Genomic DNA, 18,881 nt, shown 5'->3' with positions numbered 1-18,881 from the left:
ACCAGGAATCCAAATGAAGGAAAACTGGGCCCGAATTGGGAAGGACAGTATTGCGTTGTTGGAAAAATCAGTAAAGGCTCATATAAACTCGAAACGGGAAACGTTGTGCGACTACCATACAATTGGAACATGGTACAATTAAAGAAGTACTAGTGCTAAGGTACGAACTTAATTCCTTTTTAATTTTGTTACATTATGGACTAACGTATGCAAGTGCTCAGCCAGGGGTAGATGTGGCTAATAGGTCTGAAAGCACGTGTTGCACTCTTTTTTCCTTTAACTGGTTTTGTTCCGAAGTGGATTTTTCTGTAAGGTTTTTAACAAGGCAACAATAAAACGTGCTATCTTAGATTTGAAAACAAGCTTTAAACTGGAATCAATGATCGTCTACATTAGTTCGATAGTATCCGAACCCTCACAAGTTCGACCTTGAATACTAGGGGCCATTACCCCTAAATTAAGATCTTTAGCAAGGGAAAAAAAATTTATGTGTCAAAGGCTAAGGCTTGGTGGTTAGGATTCATTGTAAGGATCAAACAGTTTTGCGAACCATGCCCACATAGTCCACTCTAGCCACGACACTAGGTCTATACGCCTACGATCATGTACCTTGCATATTAAGCGATAAAAGAGATTTCTAATTCCATTACACTTTATTACTGCGCATTTTACTTTTTTGATCCTGGATCCTAAAGCCCACATGGCTACCCTTACTCGAGGACTGTCGTCCGATAAAAATTCAGACTACACGGGCTACTGAATCCCTAAGGCACCAAGCCTATTAAGCACTACCCTAATATAAAAGGCTATGACACCCTAGATACGGCTTGGAGACGTCTGAAGTCAGTACTTAGAATGTAAGGCCCTTACGTAAAATTGAAACCAATTAAGGGGTTACACTCGATAAAACATCATCTGAGACACTTAAGCATCTTAAAAGCCTTCAAGCCTATCGAAATCTTGAAGCCACGAGTAACTCGGAGTTGCCATAGAAATCGAGCCTCATTCAGACCTCTAAAAAATGGGCGCGCTAGACTACATCTGATTTTACGCTAAGGCATTAAAAGCGATACGCAAATAAAAAAATTGCAAGTATATGCAGGAAAGCAAAGATACGGTATTGCCTAAAAGGGAAAAATTTATATACTTCAAACAACATTTACAAAGGCACGACAAAATGGCCTAAAAAAGAAAATATACAAGGGAAAATTTAAAAAAAGAACTAAGGCGTTTACGCCTGGTCTTCACTGGGGCTCGACTCATCACCAGAATCGTCAGATCCCTCGTAGCCTTTTGGACCCTCTGGCTCATAGAGTTGTTTTTCCTCGACCTCAGGTGTCTTGGCTTCTTTGATCTCGGCCGACAAGTCAAAACCTTGGACATGGATCTCCTCGAGGGTCTCTCTTCGGGATAGTCGTTTTACATACTCGGTCTTTGCCTTTAAGCGTGCCTCAGCTACCTCCACATCAGTTTTATACTGGGATAACTTTTCCTCGACGTTAGAGGAATCAACAAAAGTAGCCTCCAACTTGGACCTCAGCACATTATATTCTTGGCTGAGGTCATCCTATTCAATGACGGTTGAGTTCAACTGTGCCTGGAGTTTATCATTTAGCTGAGACCACTTGTCGGCCTTGTCCTTTGCAACCCGAAGTTGGTGTTTGGCTGATGCTAGCTCCACTTTTGTAGCTTGTTTTTCCGAAGCCAACTAGTTCATCCTACGCTTTTATGCCTCGATCGTGGCCTTGACCTTATCCATCTTATCCCGAAGCTGGTCGATCAGGTCTATCTTATCTTAGACCTGCGAAGTTGCATCATTTTCCACTACGAGTAGCTTCTTGTTTTTAGCCTCAAAGATCCTTACCTTCTTGATCAGGTCGGCGTGCTCCCACTTCAAGGTCGAGGCCTGCTTATAGTAGTTTTCTAGCTCGGCTCGGAGAATTGGGAGGTCCTTGAGGGACTCATCTTGCTGTTCACTCAGAGCCATGTACATGTCCTTGTTCCAGATTTTCTCTTTGAGCTCAAACTCGAGCTAGATGATCTCCAAGCATGATTGAAGAAAGCTTTCATGATGAAGCACTGAAGCTTGAAAAATAATGAAGTCATTATAACAAGCCTAAAACTAAGCAAGGCTCGCAAAGGGGTACGAAGGATAGACATTTTACCTAGTTCAGCACCTGTTGCACCTCATTGAAGAGGCTCGACATGCCCACTTCATTCATCTTTTTCCTGGTCATCCTCGATCACCAAGCAACGAAGATAGCTAGCACGCCCACTTGAGCGTACAGAACCCGGGTATTTGCTGGGATACTAAAAACAATCATTCTCTTATGATCGGGGTCTACACTCAGGGCAGGGAATTGCTTCACTAGTTTCGGACTCGATCTCAGCTCGCCCACCCCCGACATCACATCCTTTTTTGGGACCTCTAGGTGGCCAAGCCCGAAAAAATCCTCAAACACAGCCATGCCCATGCCATCGAATAATGTGTTGAGGGCATCATCTAGGCCCTGCGTAGTCTCATTTGATTTCTCCTTACCTGCCTGGGCCTCTTCAATCACGAATTTAGTATAGGACGACATCTCCACGATATCAATAACACCAGCTACCTCCTTCGGGATAGGAGCAGCTTCTCGAGAGGCCACGACCTCCAACTCCCCTACTGGTTCCCGAGTTAAAGGGGAATCGACCTCGTGGTCATATTTCTCGACTATCGCTTGTTCCCCCTCATTAAGGGTTGACCTATAAGAAATGAACTCAAGGTTGTCGTCCTCGGGATAGTCCCTGATCTGGTAAAGGGAATTAGAGTCCAGTACCATGGACCTCAATTTTTTTTTTGAATTTTTGGACCCGGATGGTCACTTTCTTCTTCTTTGCCTTGGAGTCCGAGGAGCCCGAGGACTTCCTTTTCTTCTTACATTTCTCCTCTGTGGTAGTCACGGGTTGTCCCAAAGTAGAGGGTTCATCAAGCAAGGACGGATCCTTGTCCTCACCCAACGGCCTGAGCTCGATGGTCATGGGCAAACCTGTAAGAAGAAAGAAAACTTAGCAATGTGTAAGCAAAGAGTATGAAGGTAATCATATGGTAGGGAGCCTCACTGTGAGAATGGGCCTCCTACTTGCCCTTTGAGATCTTGTGCCACGTGCGCTCAAAATAGGGCATCTACTTACAGATTCCCTCTATCCACTTCTTAAAACGGGGGAATGCATTAGGAACCCAGGCAATTGTTGCACAACAACGAACACGGGAAGTTAGAAAAGGAATGAAAGGGAATACCAAATGTTCAATAAGAGAAAGACTTACGGGACGCATTCCACTTTTCTGGGAAATGGTAGAAATTCAGAAGGAATGAGGACTTCGGTCTTCACTCAAATGAACCTCCCATGCCAGCCTGAATCTTGGTCCTCGTCGATGCTCGACAACGGAGCCTTACTTGCTCGATGAACGATCTTGATCAAACCCCTTTGGAAGATTCAAGGACTATATAGACGAAGCAAAAGTTCGATAGTGAACCAAGGCTCTTCAGTGTTGTTTACAAAATATCGAAGGAGGATCATAATCCTCCAAGAAGATGGATAGATCTGCCCGATGCAGACCTCGTACCATTTGCAAAAATTGAGGGTTATGGGGTCTAGGAGGGCAAGCGTGAAGGGGTAAATGTAAACACTTAGATACCCCTCTACGTGCATAGTTATATCCTCGGTGGGCTCGAGGACGACCACCTCTTTGCCTTCCTAGTTACTATCTACCCGAACTATAGGTAGTGTCTCCTCAGTGACGGAGCATATGTACCTCTATGCTCCCTCGCCTCGATCTTGCTGGATGGAGGCCTTCTCGACATAGAAGTCATTCTCGATAGAGCACCCCCCGGGAACGAAGCTCTTCAAAGGAGGCTCCTAGGCCACCTCGAGAATGGCTACTTCGACATCTGTGGCCGGGTTAGAAGACAAAAGGGTAGGTTGTTGAGGTACATATTTGGAAGTTTTCGCCAACAAAATTCTGGGAATACGAAGATTTGAGGAAAATATATGAAGATTTGAAGAAAATTCTACGAAGGTTTGAATATGGGATGAAGATATGAAGTTCTGGGTTGTAGATTCAAAGAAGATCTATGAGAATTTGAAGATAATCCATGAATATATGAAGATCCAAGGAAGTAAGGTATGAATATTTGAAAAAGACAAAGTCAAATAGGAAATTCAAAAGTAAATTCAAGAGTTCTGAATCTAAAATTGGGGAAGTGAAAGGGGAAGGAGTTTTTATAGGGGCCGAATAGTCAATGTGCGATGCTTCATGTTCAAAGACGGTCAACCGGCGACTAACACGTGTCCGAAGTCAGAAAGACACAATTGATGGGATGCTTTCGTTGACCTAACAACTCGGTCGTGACGTACGAAGGAAGGAACCAGAGGTCATTTATCGCTTCCCTTCGTTTCAATAAATTTACTCTCCGAAAAATTAAGGGACTATCTGTGTACGAGTAAAATTAAGGGTAAAGTCTACCCCGATCCCCTAATGAGAGAACGGAGGGGAAGCACAAAATCGGGAGGTTGTAGTCGAGGTCAAAGGCCTTTCGTATCGAGACCCTGAAAGAGTGAACGGTATTTCCAGCATCGAACATAGTAAAGCGACACACCTCAGACCGAGTATGACTTATTGACCTTGGGAAACACGGTGAATAATTATGTCACGACCGGAAATCTACTAAAGGTCATGATGGCGCCTAACACCGCCGTCAGGCAAGTCAACAGTGAATGATTAACTTAATTACTCATTTTAGTATTTCTAAAATCATAATTTTCGTCAATTACATAGTAAGAAATAAAATTTACAAGGTTAATGGTAATGTTTTCACAACTACAATAAAGAACAAGCCATAAGCACCCCTAAAATCCGGTGTCCCAAGTGCATGAGCATCAACTAGGAAATATAATAAGATACAACATCTGTCTGGAATACAAATTAGACAGGAGAACATAAATAACTCTAATGGAGACTCTTCAAGTAGAGGATCATGACATGAAATGCAGCTCATGGTAAGTCCCCGCAACATCCGCGCCTCTTTACCCAATAGACCATCAGATGTATACATACTTGCACAAAAATGTGTAGCAAGTGCAGCATGAGTACGCAAATCAATGTGTAACCAATAAGTATCTAGCCTAACCCCAGAGAAGTAGTGACGAGGGGTCAACATCGACAATTACTAGTGATCCAATAAGACATACAATAAGAAGTAAACAGATATGGGGCAGAGTAAATAAACGAAATGAAAAAGTATAAATACGTGGTACAATCGTCCTCTCTACCATAAACTCAAGCTCTCAATTAGCAATTTCCTCCTCAACCATATATATATATATATATATATATATATATATATATATATATATATATATATATATATATATATATATATATATATATATATATATATATATATATATATATATATATATATATATATATATATATATATATGGAGTTCACAAGCTAGGTCATCATAATTCAAATCAGGAAGATTCATAGATACACTGACTTCTTGTCAAATAAAACGCACGATTCCATGATAGTATTTTATAGAAATGATGAGGCGTACGACCCGATCCCATCATAATCTATGCACTACCGAGGGTCGAACGGCATGAACCATGGATACATCTATTATACAGCCGAGGCAAACAGCCCGCTCCCATGAGAGTGTGGTACATAATCCTGTTGAGGTGAACGACCTGATCCCATCATAATCTATGCACTGTCGAGGGTCGAACGACACGAACCATAGATGTATCTATCCTGCCAAGGCAAACGGCCCGATCCCATTAAAATAAGAAGCTTTGACGGGTCCTTGACCCCACTCACAAAGGGACATGTGAGTTATAAGGAGCTTTGAGGAAAACTTTCGATGAGAATACATAACGCGGGAGAAACTCGTAAAAGGAGTACAATTATTCCGCGACTAATCATGAAACTCGTCAAATCTCTATAATAGCAAGTTTATCACTCTATGCATGTATAATCTCAAGTTGTAATGTGAAATAATGGAATTAAGCGAGCAAAGGTAATCCCTATAGTACAAGTATAGCATGGTGTGAACCTAAGTCTACCAATACAATAAAATGAATCTAACTATATATGGACTCTAGTCACATCATGCATACGTAGCCCCCGCAACAAGTTAAACATATTAAATACATCACCTAGGGGTTGTTTCCCCCTCACATAGTTAGACATGAGATTTACCTCGCACTGAAGTTCCATAACCGGCTCCAACGCCACTCTAACACCTCAAACCGGTGTTCGTCGCTCCAAAACTAGTAAATAAATGTGCAAATCCATAAATATATACTCAAATACTCATTATAAATCAAATTATAACAATTTCCAAATCCGTGCGAAAATTCGATAAAGCCAACCCTCGGGCGCACATGCCCGGATTCTGAAAATTTTCGAAGATAAACATTACCCATAACATTACTAACTCAAATATATAATTTTTTCCCAATTCCATGCCCAATTTCGTGGCCAAAATTCAAAAATATCAATTTCTAGGTTTTCTTCAAAATCCCAAATTTCTACAAATATTCATGTCTAAATCTATATATAAACCTTGTATTTAACTCACAATAGAGGAAATGAGATAAAAAATGGCCAAATCCCCGTCTTTAAAAGAACTGCCCAGTCCGACCTTCTACGTGAATGCAGCACTGACCTCGCGTTCGTGAAGCTTAGCAAACTCAGGACCAAAGTTTCTTCTTCGCGAACGCGGCAATTCCCTTGCGTTCGCGAAGCACAACCTGCTTTAGCTCAAAAACTCCCTTTCGTGATCGCGAGTCACTACTCGCAAATGCGATGCTTTACCAGGTGAACCTTCGCGAACGCGTTGTACCCTTCGCAAACGCAAAGGCTAAAATTCTCATAGGCCCAGCTTCTCCTTTGCCAACGTGATGCCCCAATCGCGAACGTGTAGTTCAAAAGTCAGCAGCCAATAGATTCTTCTTCGCGAACGCGGGAAACCCTTCGCATTCGCGTAGAACAAAACCAGACACCAAACATCAGCCATCACAACTCAGTCAAACTTGGTCCGAAACCATTCCGAAACACACCCGAGGCCCCGGGACTCCGTCTAATCACACCAACCAGTCCCATGACATAAAAAAACTTGCTCGAGGCCTCAAATTACATCAAACAATGTCAAATGTACAAGTTGCGCGTCGATTCAAGTTAATGAACCATTGAACTCCTACCTTCCACATTCGATGCCAAAATGTATCAAATCACGTCCGATTGACCTCAAATTTTGCGCGCAAGTGACATTTGATATTACGGACCTACTCGAACTTCTGGAATCGGAATCTGACTCCGATATCAAAAAGTACACTCCCGGTGAAACTTCTAAAAACCTCCAACTTCCCACTTTCGCCAAATGACCCCAAAATGACATACGGACCTCCATATTCACATCCGGACGCGCTCCTAAGACCAGAATCACCATAAGGAGTTATTCCTAGGCTCGAAAATCCAAATGGACATCGATAACATTAAAATACATTTCAACCCAAATTTATAAAAAAATTCCAAAATGCCAACTTTTCACAATAAGCGTTGTAATGCTCTCGGGTCATCTAAAACCTGATCCGGACATACGCCCAAGTTCACAATCATCAAACGAACCTATTGGAACCTTCAAAATATCGATTCTGAGGTTGTTTACTCAAAAGTCGAAGCTTAGTCAATTTTTTCCAACTTTAAGCTTCCGAAATGAGAAATTTCTTTCCAAATCAACTCCGAAATTTCCGAAATTCAAGTCCGACCATGCATGCAAGTCATAATACCTGAAGTGAAGCTACTCTTGGCCTTAAACCGCCCAACGACGTGCTAGAGCTCCAAAACGACCGATTGGGTTGTTACGTTCTCTCCCACTTAAACATATGTTAGTCCTCGAACGTGCTAAGAACTGCTACGGAGTTGTCCAAAATCATTGTTTAATATCTCGTGCACCTACCCGTACCACCACAATCCAGTTGAGCACATTAGCTCAAGCCAGACTAGAACAAAATTCCAACATTCGGAATTCTCCACAATACCATATTCTAACACACGAACATCATATCAATCACCAGACACTAAATCCAACGCGACCATGCTCTTCCGCTGAAATCACACAATGCACCACATAACTCATTTGCCCAAGGCAATCTCCCCCAAGCACAACGGCTGAAATTTCCACTAACTTGAATCCCGTAGTATACCTCATAACAAATATAAGCCTTGTTTCAGCTCTCGCAATACTGCCACGGCGGAAGCGATGTGTAGAAACGCATAACCACTTTCCGAATCACAATTTATGGAGTCTCTCCTCCTGACAAGAACCATTACCTCATTCTAAACTGAATAACGATATTTGCTCTTTAATATGCCTTATATAAATCTAATCGCACTGATCTCAAGTCCAATAATCTCGTCTCAACCAGTAAAGCTGCTCCGACAATAAGCCTCCGCAACCACTATCTAGGATTGCAAATGATGCCACCAATGCGCCAACAAGCTACAACTTGAATGTGACACATAATGAAGAAAGAACTCTGGAAAAGAACTATCCAGTATGCGTAACGAATAAAACGACCATCAAATACTATGAGCCTTTCTCATAGGCAAGAAACAAGACACAAAATAAATATGAGGAACCGTGCTCAACATCTCACGGTTGCAGTGTGCAACATGATCCACACATGATACCGTTGCGGCGTATAACCCAATCCAAACAACATACCTGTGGCGGTGTGCCCCCCAATCCAACAATATACCAGTGGCAGTGTGCCACCGGATCCACACATGATAATAAATAAGGAAGTACCCATCAAGCCATAATGCTTATACCTGCGAAATATCCGAATATCGGCCACGAGCACACCAAGTGCAAAAATACAACAATGGGGATACGGATAGCACCATATGCTACAAAACCCAAGCACAACTAGGGTGCAATAAATGACCTACATCTCGAGAGCCATCTTGATCATATAATACCACAAGCTACACGGGATCACAACACATGTGCAAATAATCAAGCCACCTCATAACCCACATGGCATAATATAGATTATACGGAATAGCTAACAATAGAAATAACATCCAAGGCCCGAAGACTCCTCTGTAAGCAATGCTATGCTGAAATGTACTCATCCGGCCTGATATAGAGCACACCTTCACATCTGGATCCATCCATGAACCTCGGGCCGATCCTTTTAAGGATCCACAGTAACCTTTTCCCATGACATACAAAAGTAGCCGTCAAATCCGGAACAAACTTCCACAGTCCACGACCAAATAAATAGAGAGCCCTTCATGCCTAAACTTTCTCACATTAGCAATAGTACTATAATCCCCATACTTGGTTTCAATATTTAATCAATCAAGTGACTACATGTCACACTTATACAATCTTCTTGTGGGATACGCCCCCACGATCTTTCGCACCAGGTATAAAAGTCTGCACATCCATACCACCGGCCATGCAATGCTCTAAAGCGAATCGAGAATCCACAAATCAGTACACAAAACCTCTTACACATGACACTGATCTCAGCTGATGCTAAATACAATACCACCTTACTCTAAAGATCTAAATTCTTTCCTGCTCTTCCGAGCACGTGACATTCTTGTCAACATTGAACCGTAACCTTGATCCTCAGTATCTTGTTCCCATGATGCTCATTACACCTAACATGCTAATACGCGAGAGTATAAGAATTTCATCATAACTCCCGAACCACTAATAGAATAAACACTCCATCATATATAAACCTTTCACTTAACTCATTTCAGGAGAACCATTGCAATAGCGACTGAATTCCCATAACTGCAGAAAATATAGTCCTCAAGTAGTGGTCTAAACCACCATAACTCTTACAGGATCCATCTATACATAATAGGCCATTATAATCGAATATCTCCTAATAAATCAAATTACAACGGTCGTCAAGCCTCACACACACTTCCACAAATCGCCTGCACAACTTAACACGCTGAAGGAACTAATCATTACCACCATCATGTTGATTCAACCATTGCTAACAGAACCAACTTCTTCTAATTTACTCTGGACTTGCCTTAGAAATAATAATAATAATAATAATAGCTCCATTCAAAATATAATGAACCCAATCCGCACTCATCCTGAGTGACCTTATTTTACAAGACCACATTGCCTCAAAACCCATGAACCATCTCATACCCTCCTTGTGTGCACATTCGCATCTTCAACTGGTACACCCATTCCTCCAATGCTACACCGTAGACCAATGATAACATAAAACACTCCAAGCCCCTTTTACAATCCACTGCAAAAGCTCGATACTTAACCGTACCACGAACTCGAAATCCTTAGGCACCACACTTTAATTTTGAACCCACTAGGATCGTTGTTGAGATTCACCCATTCTGACTTGTTGCCGGATATAATCAAACTCCAAGGCCCTACTAGCACATGAACACCCTCTCAAAGAAGCAACCGGCTGAATTCCTTTCCTTGTACATCACATTCATACGAAGCATAAACTCTGAGTTTTCCCAAAACTTGAACATGAACCGATAATTCCAAATATAGCACACATTCCTCAAATCCTTTGCTCGAATTACCATTGATGTTTTCTTTCCTTGGTCATAATAACCCACCAATACGCCGATAACCAGAAACCTCAGAAGTGGACAACCACGCAATCCAAATTGTAGACGGTGGGACTCCCCCACTTAGCTTGAAGCTACAATTACACAACCTTGGAACCCACCAAGATTCCATCTTCCACATTGACATCAACTAAAAGTCCAACAATACATTCCAAACTCGAAGCCATGTCGCATCCGAATAAATTCTTTGGACCTAGTCATTGTCCACCATGATTCCCAAATTGCTCTAAACTTTCCTCAAGGCATGTGGCTATCCTACCACATAACCTATATGCTACTCTGTCACTCTCCCACTTTGGTTAAACCCTTTCCTTCAAGCAACTTCTCGGCTTCTGCTTTTCATACTTGACCTACTAGTAATTCAACTACCGCGAGACACCTTCCGCCCTATCCTTTCTCATCTTATGCTGCACAAATACTGCCTCAAAGCAAAATCCATCACTTTAGCACCTAAACATGATAAATTGCTACCAACTCTAAGCCTCTTCAAAGATCATCCTTCCCGAGCCATCAACATTAGAAGTACCCATTTGATTTCGAAATCACTACACTCTGCTATCTTTGAAAACCGCTTCTCAGGCACCATTTCACAATACCCTGCCCCTCAGGAAAATTGATGAAGGCCATAACATTGGCGAACCTTAACGTGTTCAATAAGTACATGACACCCATCACAATTGAGAATTCCACCACGCTCGAAAATACCAAGTCTTGTCACTCCATTAACCCAAACCTGAACATACATAGTCCGATTGTCTTTCCTCCGCTAGAAATATAATGATGAACCTTTCAATAATGCATTGAGAAAAAACTTCTTTCAAGTCATTCACTACATCGACACATAGACAACTACCACTACACAAACACTGTGCGATAACAATGTATGAACATCACAGCAACATGTGCGTAGCTTTGAAACCATCAAAAATACAGTTAGTGAGCTGAAATGACAGAACCTCCTTCCATAAGAAGATGATAATAACCTGCTCAAATACGCAGGGAGAAATACCCTGCTCCCATTTGTAGTACCACTACAACTCCTCGATGCCTAATTGACACGAGCGCTGAACATCGTATAAGAATGAGTAAGAAGGATATAAAGGTATAAGCCTCAAAGGAATCAAATCGCACGATGATGAATCAAGAAGGGAAGTTCTCCTAACAGCCATGTAGCCTCTCGATAAGTGCAGACGTCTCTGTACTGATACGCAAGACTCTACTAGACTTGCTCATGACTCGTGAGACCTAAGTGAATCTAATGATCTGATACCAAGTTGTCACGACCCAAATCCACTAAAAGTCATGATGGCGCCTAACACTGTCGTCAGGCAAGCCAACAGTGAATGATTAACTTAATTACTCATTTTAGTATTTTTAAAATCATAATTTTCATCAATTACATAGTAAGAAATAACATTTATGGGGCAAATGGTAATGTTTTCACAACTACAATAAAGAACAACCCATAATCACACCCAAAACCCGGTGTCACAAGTGCATGAGCATCAACTAGGAAATATAATAAGATACAATATCTGTCTGGAATATAAATTAGGCAAGAGAACATAAATAACTCTAAATGGAGAATCTGCAGGCTACGGATCGTGACATGAAATGCAGCTCACGATAAGTCCACGCAACATTCATGCCTCTGCGCCCAGTAGAATACCAGAAGTATATGTACCTGCACAAAAATGTGCAGCAAGTGTAGCATGAGTACGTAAATCAATACGTACCCAGTAAGTATCTAGCCTAACCCCAGAGAAGTAGTAATAAGGGGTCGACATCGACACTTACTAGTGGTCAAACAAGACAGATATAATAAGAAGTAAACAGATATAGGACAGAGTAAATAAACGAAATGAACAAGTATAAATACGTGGTGCAATCCTCCTCTCTACAATAAACTCAAGCTCTCAATATATATATCACCACATAGTTCACCATAATTCAAATCAGGAAAACTCGTAGATACACTAACTTCTTGTCAAATATTAAGCACGATTCTATGAGAGTATTTTATAGAAATGACGAGGCGTACAGCCCGATCCATTAAAATATGTACACTGCCAAAGGTCGAATGGCATGAACCATAGATATTGTTACATCCCGCATTTCGTACGTTAAATTTTCGTCGTAAGTTAATCGACGTATTTCAGGTTTGGCTTGCCTAGCTTTCACTAGTAGGCGCCATCACGACCCCCGAGGGTGGGAAATCCGGGTCGTGACAGTGATGATTTGCCCGCAGTGGCATAGATGATATGATGGGATGCCCTCATAGGCTTGATGATGTTATGAACATATGTACATATGCACGACATGACATTCATACGCATATGCATGACACTATAAGTATTTCATGATTTACATAGTTATCCAGACTTACAGGTTGAGTCATTTACTCCATGTTTCTTTCATGTCTTTTATATACTTATTTATGTGCCTTACATACTCAGTACATTATTCGTACTAACGTCCTTTTGTTGGAGACGCTACATTCATGCCTGCAGGTATAGACAATCAGTTTGACGAGCCCTCATAATAGATGAGGTTAGCATTCAGCAAAGGATCGGTAAGACTCCACCTCATTCGGAGTGCAGCGGAGTCTATGAGTTATCGTGTCAGAATTTTGCTACAGACTTATAGGTAGGTCGGTACCCTGTTCCATTTGATGTCAAATACTCTTAGAGGCTTGTAGACAGATGTCATATATACGGATACTTGTATGGCCTTGTCGACCTATGTTTTGAGTATATAAATGATAATGTCAGCCTTATAGGCCCATATGTAATGTGTATAAGCTTTTATATCATGTTGGGCCATCCCTTTTAATTTCGGTTATCTCCTAATGGGCCTTCTAGCCCACTTCCCCATAATGGTACGAAAAGAAAGATATGTTACGTTGGTACTCGGTTGAGTAACGCACTGGGTGCCCGTCGCGTCCCATAGGTTTGGGTCGTGACAGATACATCTATTATACTACGAGGCAAAAGGCCCGCTCCCATGAGAGTGTGGTACATAATCTTGTCGAGGCGAACGACCCGATCCCATTATAATTTGTGCACTACCGAGGGTCGAACGGCACGAACTATAGATGTATCTATCCTGCTGAGGTAAATGGCCCGATCCCTTTAGAAGAAGAAGCTTTGATGGGTCCTTGAATCCACTCACGAAGGGAAATGTGAGTTATAAGTAGCTTTGAGGAAACCTTTCGATGAGAACGCATAACGTCGGAGAAACTCGTAAGAGGAGTGCAATTATTCCGCGGCTAATCATGAAACTCGTCAAACCTCTATAATAGCAAGTCTATCACTCTACGCATGTCTAGTCTCAAGACCCGCAACAAGTTACACATATTAAATACATCACCTAGGGATATTTTCCCCCTCACAAAGTTAGACATGAGACTTACCTCGCTCCGAAGTTCCATAACCGGATCCAACACCGCTCTAACACCTCAAACGGGTACCCGTCGCTCCAAAACTAGTAAATAAATGTGCAAATCCATAAATATATACTCAAATACTCATTATAAATCAAATTATAATAATTTCTAACTCCACTCGAAAAATTGATAAAGCCAACTCGCGGGCCCATGTGCCCGAATTCTGAAATTTTTTGAAGATAAACATTACCCATAATATTACTAACTCAAATATACAATTTATTCCCAATTCCGTGCCCAAATTTGTGGTCAAAATTCAAAAATATCAATTTCTATATTTTTCTTCAAAATCCCAAATTTCTACAAATTTTCATGTCCAAATCCATATATAAACCTTGTATTTAACTCACAATACATGGAAATCACTTACCTCATGATTGACGATGAAAATGATGCTTCAAAATCGCTCCTCGGTCGTTTCTCATGGAGGAAATGAGATAAAAATGGCCAAATCCCCATCTATAAAAGACACTGCCAGTCCGACCTTCTTCGTTAATGCGGCACTGACCTCCCCGCGAAGCTTAGCAAACTCAGGACCAAAGTTTCTTATTCGTGAACGCAGCAAGCCCCTCGCGTTCGCGGAGCACAACCTGCTTCAGCTCAAAAACTCCCTTTTGCGAATGCGAGTCACTACTCGCGAACGCGATGCTTTACTAGGCAAACCTTCGCGTTCGCGAAGGTTAAAATTTCCATAGGTCCAACTTCTCCTTCACGAACGCGATGCCCCAATCGTGAACGCGTAGCTCAAAAGTCTGCAGCCAACAGATTCTTCTTCGCGAATGCGAAAAACCCTTCATGTTCGAAAAGAAACAAACCAGACATCAGCCATCACAACTAAGCCAAACTTGGTCTGAATCCATCCCGAAACACACCCGAGGCCCTTGTGACACAGTTCAATTACACTATCCAGTCCCATAACATAACACAAATTTGCTCGAGGCCTCAAATCACATCAAACAATGTCAAAATCTACAAGTTGCGCATCGATTCAAGCTTAATGAACCATTGAACTCCTAACTTCCACATTCGATGCTGAAATATATCAAATCACATCCGATTGACCTTAAATTTTGCACACAAGTCACATTTGACATTACGGACCTACTCCAACTTCTAGAATTGAAATCCAACCCTGATATCAAAAGGTCCACTCCTGGTCAAACTTTTAAAAACCTCCAACTTCCAACTTTCGCCAAATGACTCCAAAATGACCTACGGACCTCCAAGTCCACATACGAGCGTGCTCCTAAGACCAGAATCAACATACAGAGCTATTCACAGGCTCAGAATTCCAAATGGACATTGATAACATTAAAATATACTTCAACCCAAATTTATAAAATTCTTGCAAAATGCCAACTTTCCACAATAAATGTCGTCACGCTCCCGGGTCATCCAAAATCTGATCTGGACATACGTCCAAGTCCACAATCATCACACGAAGCTATTGGAACCTTCAAATCTCGATTTCAAGGTCGTTTACTCAAAAGTCAAACCTTAGTCAATTTTCTTCCAACTTTAAGCTTGCGAAATGAGAATTTTCGTTCCAAATCAACTCTGTACTTCCCGAAATTCAATTCCGACCATACGTGCAAGTCATAATACCTGAAGTGAAGCTGCTCATGACCTCAAATCGCCGAACGACGTGCTAGAGCTCAAAGCGACCGGCCGAATCGTTACAATTTATATTGCTTTAAAAGTTTGCCATAAAAGTAACATGCGGAATTCATATAAAATCTTTTCAAATTTAAAAATGTATTATTTTAAACGGTACTATCAACAAATGGTACTATCATTCTTTTTTAATGGATGAAATATATATTTTATGATGATTGAATAAAGATATTACAATAGTAATAAAAAAGATGAAAATTATTATGTCGTAAAGTAACTAAACTAAAAAATATTATGTCGTCATTTATTTTTATAATGACATAAAAATAAATTAGTGAATTAATTTTTGTAATAACTTTGGTTGGGGGAGGGAGAGGGGGAGGAGGAGGGGGAGTGGGAGTGGGAGCACAGGAAACGTGAGCTTGAGAGAAAAGAAAAGATAGAGGTAATACGTAAAAATAACACACTGTTAAATATTTTGGATGTCCTAAAGCATATGGATTGAATAGATGGAGACATTTATTTAATCAAGAGTATGGTAACAGGTCATCCAAATCTCCTTAAAATGTAGTATTTGTAATCTTAAAAATAAATATGCTAGATAAAATTACTGTACAAAAATATCTTTTAAAAACTAAATGGCTAAATTACCCTCAAAATTTAATCAATAGTCTCTCTCTTGCTATAAAAATCTCGAGAATATGAAGAGTTATTTGCATTGAATAACTCAATAAAGACCAAATTTAATATATTACTCCCTGTGTTTCAGATTATCCGTCATATTTCTCTTTTACACGGTCCTTAAGAAAAATTAATAGAAGGAATTTTGACTAATTTATCCTTATTTATATCTTAAGATATAATCTATTTTCATTGAGCTAGAAACCTACAGGGAACAAGAGCCATATCGAAGACATTCCTTTCATTCTTTTATACCCCTCTCTTCTTAGTTGCTCCTCAGGGATCGATCTCATCTTGCTTGCTTCCAGCGAAGCTTCTAGGCTCTACATAGTTGGAATTCTGGTGTGGCAGGAATACTATCGACCATTATGAGTCCCCTCTAAAAAAAAGGATATGTTAATCGTTACCGATACCAGGAAGAGTTGCTTTTCCTTGCTTGTTTACAACTGGTGTTACTTAAATAAATAGGAGTTCCTGTTTCTATCTAGCTCCTTATTAAGTAATAGGTTTTTAAGGGGGGCAGCTTAGAAAGCACTTACCTAAGTTTTTAATTTTGCAAAATAGTCGTGCGACACTCGGGTTTTCACGAGAATTGGCGGGTTCTAGAGTTTTTCTGCTTTCTATCACATGCTCTAACCATTTGTTTATATAGTGTGTGAAGTCTAACTAATGAGATCCCCTCCCCAAAGTATGGTTTAAAGTTCAATCTCGCTTTCACCCCTTAGAAGGACAGAAAGCACTAGGGAAAAATGAGAATGATTATTCAAATAAAAAGGAAAAGGCCTGTTCTATTTATGTGTTATCTCCACCTTCAAGAATAATTAGTACTAAATGAGAAAAATATTTTATTTTATTTTAAACTTCTAAAATGGCAAATAATTTAACACAATTATTTATAAAAAACCACGATAGATAATTTGAGACATGGGGAGTAAAGACCTCATTCAATCTGTTAAAAACTAATACTAACGTTAATATAATGGGAACGAAGGGGTGGAAGTTAAGGGGAAAAAAGCAAGAGAAAAAGGCATGGATTCTGTGGATTTATCAGGATATTAGATTATATATTAATTTTGAAGAACATAATAATGGTAGGAAATTGAAGAGACCGGACATTATTATCCTGATAAATGTTATTTATTGTATTGGATTATTCATTCCCTTAATTGCTAGGTTCACGTTATGAGAGAAAAGAAGAGAAGCTCGGCTAATGCACCTGGTTTTGATTTATTGATGGGGTGATACATACATTAATTTAAAGAAATTAACATGTATAGATTGAATACCTTAGATACATGTATCTACAAAAATTAAAAATTTCATAACTAACCTTGTAACATACATATGTTGTGTACTAAATTAAAGGTAATATTGTTTTATAAGGATATAAAAGTCTATTAATTTTTGATGAGCATTTAGGATTCAATCTTTTACTTAGGATCTTCCCACTTTTACCATTATTGGAACGTGAATTTACTATTTTAATACTAAAATATATTAGCAATAGTGTTTAGATGAGGGGTAAGAATGTCTTTTAATTTTTGATTGATAACTTGCTAATTTAACTTTACACTTAAACCTTCCCGCTTATAATATAGTATGAAAATTAATATAATCTTTGCAAATATTCAAGTAATTTGAAATTGTGAGCAAATATTGTACATTAAAAACTAAATTATCTTTTAGAAGTTTTCAAGTATAAATGAGTCTATTTCTATTTCTAGATTTTTTTTTAATTTTTTTTTTTTGGAAAATGGGTTAGTTGAGAAAACACAAAAAGAATATGGCGAGCAAAGTTCGTCATGTTCCTTTATATTGATTTGTTTCTTCAAGTTTCAATTTTTTGTTTAACTTTCCGTTTTTTTATTTGTTTAGACTTGAAATATGCTATTATTTTCAAAAGAAATTTTGGATTTTATTTAATTTTGTGTGGTTATGGTTTACTGGGTTAGCTATATAACATCAACAATCACTATTTTTTTATTTTAAACTCAAATATCTTTTTAATAATATTTTATGATTTTAAAAAGTTTTTACTCACTGATATTCGGTACACGCGAAACTTGTCGTACCCAAAAACTAATAGATATATACTATATTATAGTATGAAGACTAATATTATAGTATGAAGACTTTAAGTGAGGTTATTTTACTGAAATATTCTTCGAAAACTAAATGACCAAATTACTCTCAAATTTTAACCAACGGTCTCTTTCTTGCTATAAAAAATCTGGAGAATACGTAGAGTTATTTGCATTGAATAACCCAATAATGACCAAATCCGATCTATTAAAAACCACATTTAATCAATTAAAAACTAATATACGAATATAAATATAATGGGAACGGAGGGGTGGATGTTGGGAAAGAAAACAAGGGAAAAAGGTATGGATTATGTGGATTAGTTTGTGAAAGATACAATTTTGCTCCCATCCTTTTTTTCATACTCAT

This window comes from Nicotiana tabacum, chromosome 11 (assembly GCF_000715075.1).
Source record: "Nicotiana tabacum cultivar K326 chromosome 11, ASM71507v2, whole genome shotgun sequence".
NCBI lineage: Eukaryota > Viridiplantae > Streptophyta > Magnoliopsida > Solanales > Solanaceae > Nicotiana > Nicotiana tabacum.
This window is presented reverse-complemented; position numbering follows the sequence as displayed.